The following is a 12,500-nucleotide window of genomic DNA, read 5'->3' as shown; positions in this document are numbered from 1 at the left end:
ACATTGGAGGCGACGGCATTATCCAGACTCATGGTAGATTACGATTTTTATAGGGTTTGGATCCCGTTTTACGATCCTCGCGAGGATTGTGTTCACGCAACATTTATATCTGTCTCCCTCTGACTTTTATGTGTCTATGTATGTATAGATATGTATATATGTGTATATATGTATATTTATTTATTTATTTATTTATTTGTAACACACACACTTATAATATATGTATATATATATATATATATATATATATATATATATATATATATATATATATATATATGTATATATATATATATATATATATATATATATATATATATATATATATATATATATATATATATATATATATATATATATATGTATATATATACACACACACACACACACACACACACACACACACACACACACATATATATAGACATATATATATATATATATATATATATATATATATATAATATATAGTATATATATATAATATATAATATATATATATATATATATACACACACACATACACACGTGTGTGTGTGTGTGTGTGTGTGTGTGTGTGTGTGTGTGTGTGTGTGTGTGTGTGTGTGTGTGTGTGTGTGTGTGTGTGTGTGTGTGTGTGTGTGTGTGTGTGTATGTATGTTTGTATGTATGTATGTATGTATGTATACTTATATGTATTTGTATATAATTTTGCCTGTCTCTGTCAATATATTTCAATATGTCCATCTGTATCTTCGTCAATCTTCAATAGCATCCTTTTATGATTTCCCTTGTCCTTCCTATTTTTACTTTTCTCTGGCTTTTCTCCAAGAGAACTAAGGATATTTTCCCTCCACCTGTCTTCACCCCGTTCGTGATCTCTACAGCTAAGTGCGAACAATGAATGACGCCTCGCACCTACATATTAACCTTAGAATTCTGTACGTAGGAAACTAGTAGCCTATACCCCCCCTATGTCAATTACCCCCAGGTGAACCCTGGTCATGTCATTCACAGCCCGAGTCATCCGCGGCTTGCATGACTGAAATCCCTTGCATGAGGGACGTCGCTGCGGTACGAATTCAGGGACAGGACCTACAAGATGTCCCAGAGTGTGACGCCCTTTTTACTGCGATCCTTGATTTGTGGGATTTAGAGAAGCCTCGGACCAAGAGAGAGGACATGTTTGGTTGTTGTTTTTGTGTTCGTTTTGCATGGCTTCTGGTCGTCATATAGATCTCCAGCCCAGGGTGATTTTTTGTTGTTCGTGATGTCGAGAAAATCGCGGATTAATCCTGGTGTGGTGGGTACAGCTTAGACCCTCATGCAGCCTACGCATAGGGAGTCAAGAAAGAAGTGAGGTACAGTTGTCAGGAATGTGAAAACTTGTTATAGGAGGCGAGACGATGTATGCAAATGAGGCTGGATACTTGTTGCATTATACCGGTGCACCGGAATGGTATATTGTTCTCTCTTGTTCATTACTTTCTGGTTAGAGATCCATTTATATATATATATATTCCAAGTGTACGAGGTAAGAGAATGGACCCATTGTTATGCATGCATTAGGTAGAATGAGTAAGTATTAGTGTTATGATGAGAAAATATGGATTCATATCTTGTCTGTGCTGAAGAAAATACCTCCATGGCTATCAGTTTCCTGCAGTTTAGATATGTTTTTTTTTTTCTTAGTGCATATTATTTGCCTGTTACTGAAGAGGATATCAGAAACATTGGAGTTTGAAAGTTGTTGAGGTTTATGATACTCGGCTTGACAGGATAATGGCGAGCAGTGATGGATGTCTTGGAGATGGTAGAAAGTATCGAAGATGTTATTCGAGTGTGAAGGGTGAATAAAGAGATTATCAAGGAAGGGAAGTACGTAGGATGATGGAGGAGCAAGCCAAGGACAGTCGAGGAGGAAGTGAAGAAGAGAAGGAGGAGAGCTAAGACGAAAAGAGAGGGAGCGAAGGCGAAGGATAGAAAGGAGATTTGATGAAGCCGAAATCCGAGGGAGCCGAGAAATTGAGGCTGCGATGGAGGAGTGTGGGGTGTGCAAGAGAGAAGCCACAGGGGGGCCGGGGTACAAGCTGTAAAAGGCCTCCTGGTCGTAACGAGATTATCACAGGGGTTGGCCGTGAGAGCGCACTCGCCCCGGACAGTCTTCTTCGCTCTCGGGGCTGGTCGCTATCCTGCGGTGGTCGTCGTCTGGTTGGGCAGGGCGTGGACTAGGTGCTAGTGGTACTTCAGGTAAGGATCGAGGGGGAAGGAAAAGGGGTAGGAGGAAAAGATAAAGGAAAATAAAGAGAACGGTAAAAGGAAAAAGGAAAAAAAGGAGTGCGAGGGATGTGGATGTTGTGTTTTTATGTTTTAATCTTATTGTGTGTCATTCCTCCTCGCGCTTAACCCGATCCTGCCTCTTTGAAAGCGTCTCGAGTTGTGTCGTGGCGAATCTGCTATTATCTGCACCTTTTGTTTGGCAATTCGCCTTGAAATCTTAGCCCCTATATTGGGCAGTGTAAAGTTCTCCTCTTGCCTCAGCGGTTCCCCTGTAGCTGTCTTGATGCAACATTTGCATGTGCTTCTCAAATCGACGTTACGGATCTTGCTGACGACCCGACACTTTGGTAAGAAGTGCTCCTGGTGCGCGGGGAAATTTTTCTCCCCTCCTTCGGTCACGTACGATTTTTCTTCCTGTATTCTGACGCATGACATTCACCCGTCCCACCTCTCTCTTCTCTTGCTCTCGCTCATTTCATTTCTTTTATCTCTCTCTTGGTGCCACTCGCTCCCCTCCCGCCCTCCGCGCCCACCCGCTCGCCCAACCGCCCGCACTTGGCACGCGTCGGCCCACTCAGGTTTGATTTGATTTACTCGCTCAAGCAGTCTTGAACCTCTGGCGAAGGTGGACTTAAGAAAAGACACCCTTCTCCGCGTCCACATTTCTAAGGCTTTATATACTTGTGAGTTGTTTACGTGTCGGTTGGCCGCACGCACGCAAGACGCGAGTGCAGATCGTGTGCGTGTACTGCAGTTCGGACACGGAGCGGCGGGTAATGCAATGTACACGTGAATAAAGGAAGTTGCGGGTCACCTTGAGGTTAGGGCGGTATAAGGCGGTCTTCCCACATACTCTCATGGGTGGTGTAGCCGTGGGAAATTGTTTTTCTTTCTCATTTTATACTAGAAAGTTTATAAATCGGATATAAAATCCAAAAAGGACATGTGCACCACTTGAGCTGAAAGGAGTCATGCACTCTGTCTGCCTCATAGTTAGGTACTCCCTTCTTTCGATCGATGATTCTATCCGCGTGCACACGAAGGTGGCGTGAACCGTCTCCAGCTGGCGGTGAGGACGTTGTTTCGCCGAACTCTGCCTCATTGGGAAATAGGGCCTCCTGCGCTCTCTCTCTTTCTTTCTTTCTTTCTTTCTTTCTCTTTCTCTCTCTCTTTCTCTCTCTCTTTCTCTCTCTCTTTCTCTCTCTCTCTCTCTCTCTCTCTCTCTCTCTCTCTCTCTCTCTCTCCCCTCTCCTCTCTCCTCTCCCTCTCCCTCCTCTCTCCTCTCCTCTCCTCTTTCTCCTCTCTCTCTCCTCTCTCTCTCTCTCTCTCTCTCTCTCTCTCTCTCTCTCTCTCTCTCTCTCTCTCTCTCTCTCTCTCTCTCTCTCTCTCTCTCTCTCTCTCTTTCTCTTTCTCTTTCTCCCTTTCTCCCTTTCTCCCCCTCCCCCCTCTTCTCCGACCATTTCCCCTTTCTTTTTCGGATGCAAGAGAAGGGTAAACCGAACACATGACGTCGCCCGCACAGACTCTCGTCATATTTACCCGCTTCTTTGTATAGAATGTTCAACGAGCGGCTCTCACGCGGCGGCAGTGTGGTCCCCTCTTCGTGTAGTTGCGTGTGTTTACTCAAGGTTCTGTGTTGTGTGTATCCCTTCCCCTCTCTACTAGATCCCCCCCACTGTTTGGCCACGCGGACTGCAAGGTCTCATCAAACCCCTTGTCCACGCCCTTAGCAGGTTTTTCGCTCATCCTGTTAGGAAAAGTAGTAGAGGCGCTACTAAAACATGAAAGGAAGGGTTATTATATTCGTGTCCATTTTCCCCTCGCCATAGAAACCAGTATATTGCTGCCCCGAACCCCATGGACACATGAAGTCTTTTCAATATCGAAATTTGAGCATACATGATGGATAATGCAACGTTGTTATGACAATGGGAGGGGGGGGGGGTATGTAGATATCTAGCGTTTATTTCGGCACGGCATTAACCCATAGAATCTGTCATGAATCAAAGGGTGTGAAGGTCGGTCCACGCAATGGATTTTTTCAGTATAAAGGGAACCGAAAGTAAAAATATTTATTTTGGCAGTCGGCGAGCGGACCCGAGGTATGATGAATGGAAAAGTTGAAACAAAAGTGAAGAAGCGACTGGGAGAAATGATTGATGGCAAGAGTGAAAATTCGGTAATATTTTTCACCGGAAATTTCTCCGAAGTTTATGGGTAGCTGCAGCATTGGAGGGCTACTCTAGATATATACATACTCAGGCATAGACAACTATCTAGTTGTTTATTTTTAAAGAGTATCTCAGATATCTGATTTAGCTGCGTTTTTATAAAATTAAAGGAAGAGAGCCTGGGTTAGTGAATGAATGAAGATTTATGAATGAATTAATAAAGAGAAGGGAGGGGGGCACCTCTCCGGGCATCGGCGGCGATGGAGTGAAACTGCGAGGAAAGTAGGCTGCGTCAGTGAACCTTTGTATTGATTGATTGAGATCGTAAATTCCGTGGAAGACCTCAAGTCGACGCGGCTGTCAGAATGGCTCACGGAAGAAACCGCTTCTTGGGGGTTGAGGTGAGATGAAAGGGGGAGGAATGGGAAGGGGGAGGGGAAGGAAGGGAAAAGAAAGGATAGGATATGATAGGATGGGAGGGGGTGGGGATTAAAGTAAGGTAAATAAAGTCAATTAAATTGAAGTAAAGCCAGGAAAATAAAATAAAAAAGGAGGTTTCATGTGCCCCCTCACTGTAGTCTGGCTTTCCTCATTGCCAATAAACGGGATATGATTGCGTGCTTTTTCTTCTCCCATTATCCCATCTGTGAATTGGTTCGTGATTGCGTGTCGCTTAGAATGGCAGTGAAGCGAGGAATGGGAGACTGAGGAAGAGGAAAAAGAAGGGAGGGAGGGAGGGAAGGAGGGAAGGAGGGAAGGAGGGAAAAAGAGGAGGAGTGACTAGGAGAGAAAGGGTAGCAGAGACGGTTAGACAAAGGGCTGAGATAAGAGGAAAGGGGTAAAAAGGGTTTGCATAAAATTCAGAAGAGATAAAAAAGAGGGAAACAAATAGAAAGACAACCACAGAGACAAAAAAGAGCGAAAAGCGCCATGAATAAACCGATAAATACAACAAATACCTAAATATAAAGTTAAAGGCAACATAGAAAATTTACATCAAAGGCTCAGGTTAAGTGACATACAAGGCACGCGATTACAGTTTACTTTTCTCTTGCCAAACAACCGCCGGGGATTGTTGCCCTTTCCCATTATCTCGTGATTCTGTTTATCGTGATTCTCCGCCGGGGTTGGGAAGGAGGGGTAGGGGGGAGGGGGAGAGGGAGTTGGAAGAGTTGGAGGTAGGATGAGGGGGAAGAGATAGTGGGGTTAGGAAGTGAGGGGGATGGGAGAGGGGGTAGAAGTTCTAGGTAGGGGAGTGGGAAAGGTGGTATAGAGTAGGGGGTGGGGGAAGTTGGGGTAGAGGAGGGATAAGAAAACGATGGATGGATGAGGAAAGTGGAGGGTAGGGGTGGTGGGAGAGGGGAGGGGTGTACCAGTGATTGATAGCGTCGCCTGAATGTTGATTTTGCACTTGGGTATGGGTACCGGCCTGATGGGGTGGGGGGTGAGGATGCGGGGAGGAGGGCACCCTTAGTAGTGGGATTGTGTGTGATCCTTGACACGTGGTCCTTGTAATCCGTAATCATTTTTCTGTTTCTATCCGCCCGCCCCATCTCTCTCTCTCTCTCTCTCTCTCTCTCTCTCTCTCTCTCTCTCTCTCTCTCTCTCTCTCTCTCTCTCTCTCTCTCTCTCTCTCTCTCTCTCTCTCTCACTTTGTCACTCTTTCTCACTCTCTATATCTCCATCTCCCTCTCATTTCCCCCCTCCCGCCTCCTCCTTCTCATTCTCTATTTCTTTCTCTCCTATTTTTTTCTCCCTTTATCTTTCTTTTTTTCTTTCTCTTGCCGCTCTTCACGTATTAACGCTGATGACGCAACGCTCTATCCGAGGTAAACAAATGAGATATGCTCTCACGGTCATGCAATCCGTCTTTCAAAGGGAGGAGGATAGGTGGGGGAGGGGGGCGGAGAGAAGACAGGGAAGGAAGAGGGTGAGAATTGTAAGAGAGTTGAATGGAGGAAAGGAGGGAAAGGGAGGGAGGGAGGAAGCGAGCGAGCAAGCGAAGTAAGGAGGGAAGGAAAGATTGAAGGAAGGAGGGAGGGAGGGAAGGGTGGAGAAACGGGAACGGTTGACGTGCAGTGTGTATAGAAGTGGTAAAATCGGTAATTGTAAACACATATCATTGTAACCTTTGTCTTCAGATATACCGTCATTATAATTTCAATTTTGAACCATTTCTCCTCACCTGTTATTCACCTGTGCACCCCCCCCCCTCTCTCTCTCTCTCTCTCTCTCTCTCTCTCTCTCTCTCTCTCTCTCTCTCTCTCTCTCTCTCTCTCTCTCTCTCTCTCTCTCTCTCTCTCTCTCTCTCTCTCTCTCTCTCTCTCTCTCTCTCTCTCTCTCTCTCTCTCTCTCTCTCTCTCTCTCTCTCTCTCTCTCTCTCTCGCTCGCTCGCTCTTTCTCGCTCTCTCTCGCTCTCTCTCGCTCTCTCTCTCTCTCTCCCCTCAGCTTCTCCCTCTCCATCTCCCTTCCTCCCTTCCATCGTTGATTCTCCTCCCCTCGTCCTCTCTTTGCAAAATATTCCCAGCCATTGATTCTCTCTACCCTTCAATAATGCAACGGAAGCGGCTTATCACCTCAGCCGTCTCTCGGGCCACACGTAAGGCTGAAGGTCACATAGGAAGTCGCTCCAGCTCTCGACCATCTCAACTAGTGCAGGCGAGCCCCTCCGTTTTTGCTGTAGCTTGAAGGCAATCTAAGCATTTGCAAATTTTGTGTATACCGCTGGTGTTTTTTTTTCCATATTTTATGAAGAACATTTGCTTGACCTCAGGAATGTATCTTTAGGATGAATTTAATTTTGGCATAGTTTACACTAAAATGCTGAAGGGTGTAGTTCATTAGAACAAAAAAACAAAACAAAACAAGAAGAATTATAAACTCGAAAGATGTCATCTGGCAATTTTTCATTTCTTATATCTGTATGTTGTACATGCGACGTATGTGAAATATGATGTGGCAGCATGGATAACGTTCACGTGAGGACAGGAAGGTCGCACGCTTCACGCTAGTAATGCGTTATTAAGTAACAGAACTGGTTTCTTGGAATACGGAATTTAATCCAGCAGTTTTTTTAATGCAATGCAAATATAGTTCTAACACATGTACACAAACATACGCATACATACACGGATGCGCGTGCCCGCGCAAAACACAAGCACGCAACAAACACTCACTCTCACTCTCTCTCTCTCTCTCTCTCTCTCTCTCTCTCTCTCTCTCTCTCTCTCTCTCTCTCTCTCTCTCTCTCTCTCTCTCTCTCTCTCTCTCTCTCTCTCTCTCTCTCTCTCTCTTTCTTTCTTTCTTTCTTTCTTTCTCTCCTTTCCCCTTCCTGAACCCCCTCCCTCACAGATAGGTCCTGTCAAAACTTGAGCAAGCAACGTGGTTGTGTGTGAGTTTGGGGAAGAGTTTTCTTTGGTCAACTGAATGCAGGCAAGTTTAGTAATTCCCGGCAGGAATGTAAAATCCACCTTGCGCGCGCGCGCGTGCGTACTTGTGTGTTTGTTTGTTAGACTACATTTATCCCACATTTGAGAGAGATGGCGAGAACGAGAGAAAGAGAAAGCAAAAGCAAGAGAAAGGAAAATAATTCCAGTTGTTCCGTCCACATTCATTTCCACCAACCAGAACTTGACCTAGATTGACCTGTATTCGCCTTTTCCACTTTGTTTATCATCGTCCTTACCAACTGCCGGGACGCGGATCTGACTGGTGTGGACTCGGTGCCTGGAGAAGGAACGCAAACACACTTTCCGTTGCGGCTTTACGGTATAATATTTTTTGTTTATTTGTTGGCTGTATTTTTTCCCCATTTGGTTTGTGTGTTAAGGGTAGATTGCCGTTTGGTTTAGGTTTATCATTAATTTTGCCGAAGAGTAGATTCGTTGTCCTTGTACATGGTAGGCGCTTTAATGGAAACGCAGGGCTGACGTTCGCATGAAGTGGATGGTCTTCATGGTTAGCTGCATTCGCGCCTGCATGACATTTAACACTTTTAAGCTTTTTTTCTTATAATTGTGACTGTTATTGTTATTATTTTTCCCATTGCTGTTGTTGTTATTAGTATTATTATTATTATTATTATTATTATTATTATTATTATTATTATTCAAGGGAAGTTATTTTAATATATTTTTTTTTTCAAGAAGATTCTTGGAATGTTATGCATATTGAATTCATTGCCAACACCGATGTCTCCATCACCAGCACCCACACCCTAACACTCACCCTCACCCTCACCCTCACTCTCACTCTCACCCTCACCCTCACCCTCACCCTCACCCTCACCCTCACCCTCACCCTCATCCTCATCCTCATCCTCATCCTCATCCTCACCCACACCCACACCCACACCCTCACCCACACCCTCACCCACATCATTACATCACTACGTCACCACCACCGCTTCGGTGCCGCCGCCATTATTTTAGAGGTGAGATACTAGTAACGATAGGAATACTCAGGCAGACGAAATGATTATGGTTTATTCTGGACGATATTCCTTGCATGAGAATCATGGTGTTGAATATTCCAGTGTTATGATCATCAGGTCTTATAGTCCGGTGTGTACTTTATATAAATAGATATAGATAAATAAATAGACATAAATAGACAGACAGACAGACAGACAGACAGACAGACAGACAGACAGACAGACAGACAGACAGACAGATAGATAAATAGCTAGATAGATAGATGAATAGATTGATAGATAAAGAGTGTGTTCATTGTCATTGTCTGTATTTGTTTGTAATTATAGGTAATAAGTTCGCTTGACTGACTTGCATTTGCTCTAATTAATAATTTAATCGTTAGTTAAGAGATCCTCGCGCAGTAGGAACAAATGTGTTTCCGGTTAAATGAAGACGTATTGCATCTGTCCCAGCTGTTGACAGTCGGGTGGTTCCTGTCAGTTTTTTTTTTTCAGCGGTGGTTCTGCACGCGTCTGTCGGTATGTTTTTTGAGATAAGCACCTGACGACACACGTGTTTTTCGTTGTCTTTTTTTCTTATTCTTTCTTAGAGACGCAGTGTTTTGTGTATTTATACATTTCCTTTCTGAGAGAGGTTGTGTTTTTTTTATATGTGTTTATATATATATTTTTGGCTGCGTTTAGAGTCTGTAGCTTGTTTGGCTATATGGAGTATGTTATATTTATAGACCATGATTTATGATGGTTTTGGTCTCACAAAAAGGAAGAAGAAATTCTAAAGAGAGTGCCAGCGATGTTGCTTGGGAGCGTGGCGGGTAAAAATTGATTTCAGTCGTGACGTTGGGAAAAAGCCTTGTTGTGACGTCATGAGCCTAGGTCGGCGCGTCCAGATTGGGGGCGAGGAGCTCATTTGTTTCTCATTTTCGAAGGATGTTCTTTTTGGGGTGGATTTGTTTGGCTTATTATTATGTTGTTGTTTTTATGTGTTATCATCATCATCACCACCACCACCACCACAACAACAACAACAACAACATTATCGTCGTCATCACATCATTACCCTTCATCATCTTCGACATCAGTCATCGTCACCATCAGTCATCCAATTGTTTCTTTTTTTTTCATTTTCTTCCTCTTTCTCTCCCAGTTCAACTCTGTCCAATTCATTCTCATTCTGGAAGACACCTTTTACTCTTATTACTCGGACATCCCTTTTGCCAATCTCAACTTTATCGAAGGTTTGCAATCTCGCTCCAGCCGTGACCGGAACTTCGATGTGCAATTGGTAAAGTGGACGTAATTATTATTCAATCACGACATTGCAACATGCATGACGACCTCATTGCCATTAGAATTAAAACTGAAGAAAAGAGCACGTATTGTTCTCCGCGACGTTGCAATGGTGACTGCAAGATACTTTCGCTTCGTGAGATTGCATGACGGGTATTTCGGATACGTTTTTAGGAAAATTCAGGGAACGTGGTTACGGAAGAGTGGGAACCGAGGTGGACGAATAAACGGGTGGAGAAACCAAGACAGAATTACGGGTTTATGTTGTTAGAATACAGATACAGTAAATAGCTGGAGGAAAGAGATGAAAAGATAAATTAGATTAAGATACAGAAGAGGATAGCGTAAAAGGAGAGACGAAGGTAGTGGGGTAGAAAATAGATAACTGATGAAAAAAAGAAAATGGTAGAAATACAAGTCGGGTAATAATATAGAACATTCTTAAACTAAAGAACACATCCGATTTTCAATATAGACACAAACAATGCAAAAAAAAAGAAGATAGGAAAATATAATTTAAAGTAAATCAAAGACATCGAAGACATAGATGATAAACCCAGTGGCAGAAGAGAAAGGGGATAAGGGCGCTCGTGTGGGCGGCCTACAATGGCCACCACCAACCTGCATAGGTCACAACGGCAGGCTGCTTGAAGGGAAATCAAGGTGGGCTCGTGTGTGTGTAGGCGCTGTGACGGCCGCGACTTTCGTTTCGCCGAGGGAAAGGGACGATATTTTGGCGGTCGGTCGGTCGGTCGGTCGGTCAGTCGGTCGGCGGGTCGGGGCGGTCGAGTGCTCCGGCTGATAGGACGATAAGAGTATGAGCGATAACAACATTTACATTCTGTAGAGGAGGACGGACGGCGGTTTATGTGCCTTTTGTTATTATCGTGATAAGTTCATTCGATATGGAATGGTCTTGTGGCTCACCGGCTTAATTTTTTTTTCTTTTTCTTTTCAGGTGAGTGTTCGCTCGCGGAGGCGCGGTTACTACCAGCTTGACGGGGCGGGCGAGGGTATCTTCTAACAGCTACTTGTCTTTACGTAAGTCGTGTCTTGTCGTCTGCTACACACTTGTCTGCCCTGTCGTCCGTGGAGGGTCGTGGAGGGTCGTTGGCTCGCACAAGTACTTTCGAAGCAGGTATTGTGTAACTGGTAGAGCCGTATCTCTCCCTTTCTGACCTCTCTTTTCGATGGTGTGTGTGTGTGGGGGGGGGGCGTGTACGTGTGCATGTGTGTGTGTGTGTATGTATGTATGTGTATGTATGTATGTGTATGTGTGTGTATGTATGTGCGTGTGCGTATGCGTATGCGTGTGCGTTACTGCTTGTGCGAGAGAGAGAGACAGAGACAGCAACAGCGACAGCGACAGCTTATGGCACTTTGCGGCGCTGGTTGTCCAAGGAAACAAAAAGACCTCGCCAAGGATACCTGGTACATTAGAAAGCTGTTTACTCACTTACACGCCTTGTCATCGTCCACTGACCGAGGACACTTCAGGCCTGGCTGACCTTCTGACCTTGGTCCTCATTGACCTGGATGAGCTGAATCGGGAAGGTCACATGCAGCAGTGTTATGATATCATACCTCGCAAGACGGTTAAGGCGTTGGTGTTTACTGAATCCTGGTGTGTTTGGCGCATCGAGGCCGCGGGCGAGTGGGGGAGGGCTGGGAGGCCGTTGGTAACCTTATACTCCGGCGAGAGCGTTCGGCACCGCAGTGGCCCGCCCGCCCGCCTGCTCGTCCGTCACCAGGAGCTCTTTCCCGCCCTAACTCGTGCTCTCTCTCTCTCACTCTCCCTCTCCCTCTCCCTCTCCCTCTCCCTCTCCCTCTCCCTCCCTCTCTCCCTCCCTCTCTCCCTCCCTCTCTCCCTCTCCCTCTCCCTCTCCCTCCCTCTCTCCCCTCTTCCTTCCCCTATCCTTCTCTCCCTCTCTCTCCCTCTCCCCTCTTCCCTCTTCCTTTCCCTATCCTTCTCTCCCCTCTCCCCTCTTCCTTTCCCTATTCTTCTCTCCCTCTCCCCTCTCCCCCCTCCCCCGCCATCCCTCCCTTCCTCACTCCCTCCCTCCCTCCCTCCCTCCCTCCCTCCCTCCCTCCCTCTCCCTCCCTCTCTACCCCTCCCTCCCACCCTCTTTCTCTTTTTTCTCCTCCCCTCTCCCTTACCCTCTTTTTTCCTAATTTCCCCGGATCTCTCTCCCCACCTTACGGGTTTATCAGTTAGTTTTCTTGGTACTAACATAATTTTTTTTTAAATCCTATTATGAAACCATGGCGCAAAAGGATACGAAATCGAAAACCGATAATGACCGTGACACCTGAGTAAACAGAAATTAAACGCTGCTTGGCAACTCGCT

General features: G+C 45.1%; 1 protein-coding gene across 9 annotated transcripts in view; it reads left to right on the top strand.

Annotated features, from left to right (window-relative positions):
• LOC122257695 (microtubule-binding protein cornetto) overlaps window positions 1–12,500 on the top strand; it is a 178,773-nt gene that overhangs the window by 74,702 nt on the left and 91,571 nt on the right. The window contains exon 1 of one of the 9 annotated variants that reach the window (XM_043023144.2): window positions 11,148–11,193. The exons of the other annotated variants lie outside the window; for them this stretch is intronic. The gene's annotated coding sequence lies outside the window, so the exon portion shown is untranslated. Of the gene's footprint in view, window positions 1–11,147; window positions 11,194–12,500 lie in introns of those variants that run through there. 9 annotated transcript variants of the gene reach the window in all.

Source organism: Penaeus japonicus, unplaced genomic scaffold, assembly GCF_977035675.1.
Source record: "Penaeus japonicus unplaced genomic scaffold, GWHDUDI00000001_assembly GWHDUDI00000001, whole genome shotgun sequence".
Classification (NCBI taxonomy): Eukaryota; Metazoa; Arthropoda; class Malacostraca; order Decapoda; family Penaeidae; genus Penaeus; species Penaeus japonicus.
The sequence above is the reverse complement of the archived record's forward strand: the minus strand, read 5'-3'. Positions and strand labels throughout refer to the sequence as shown.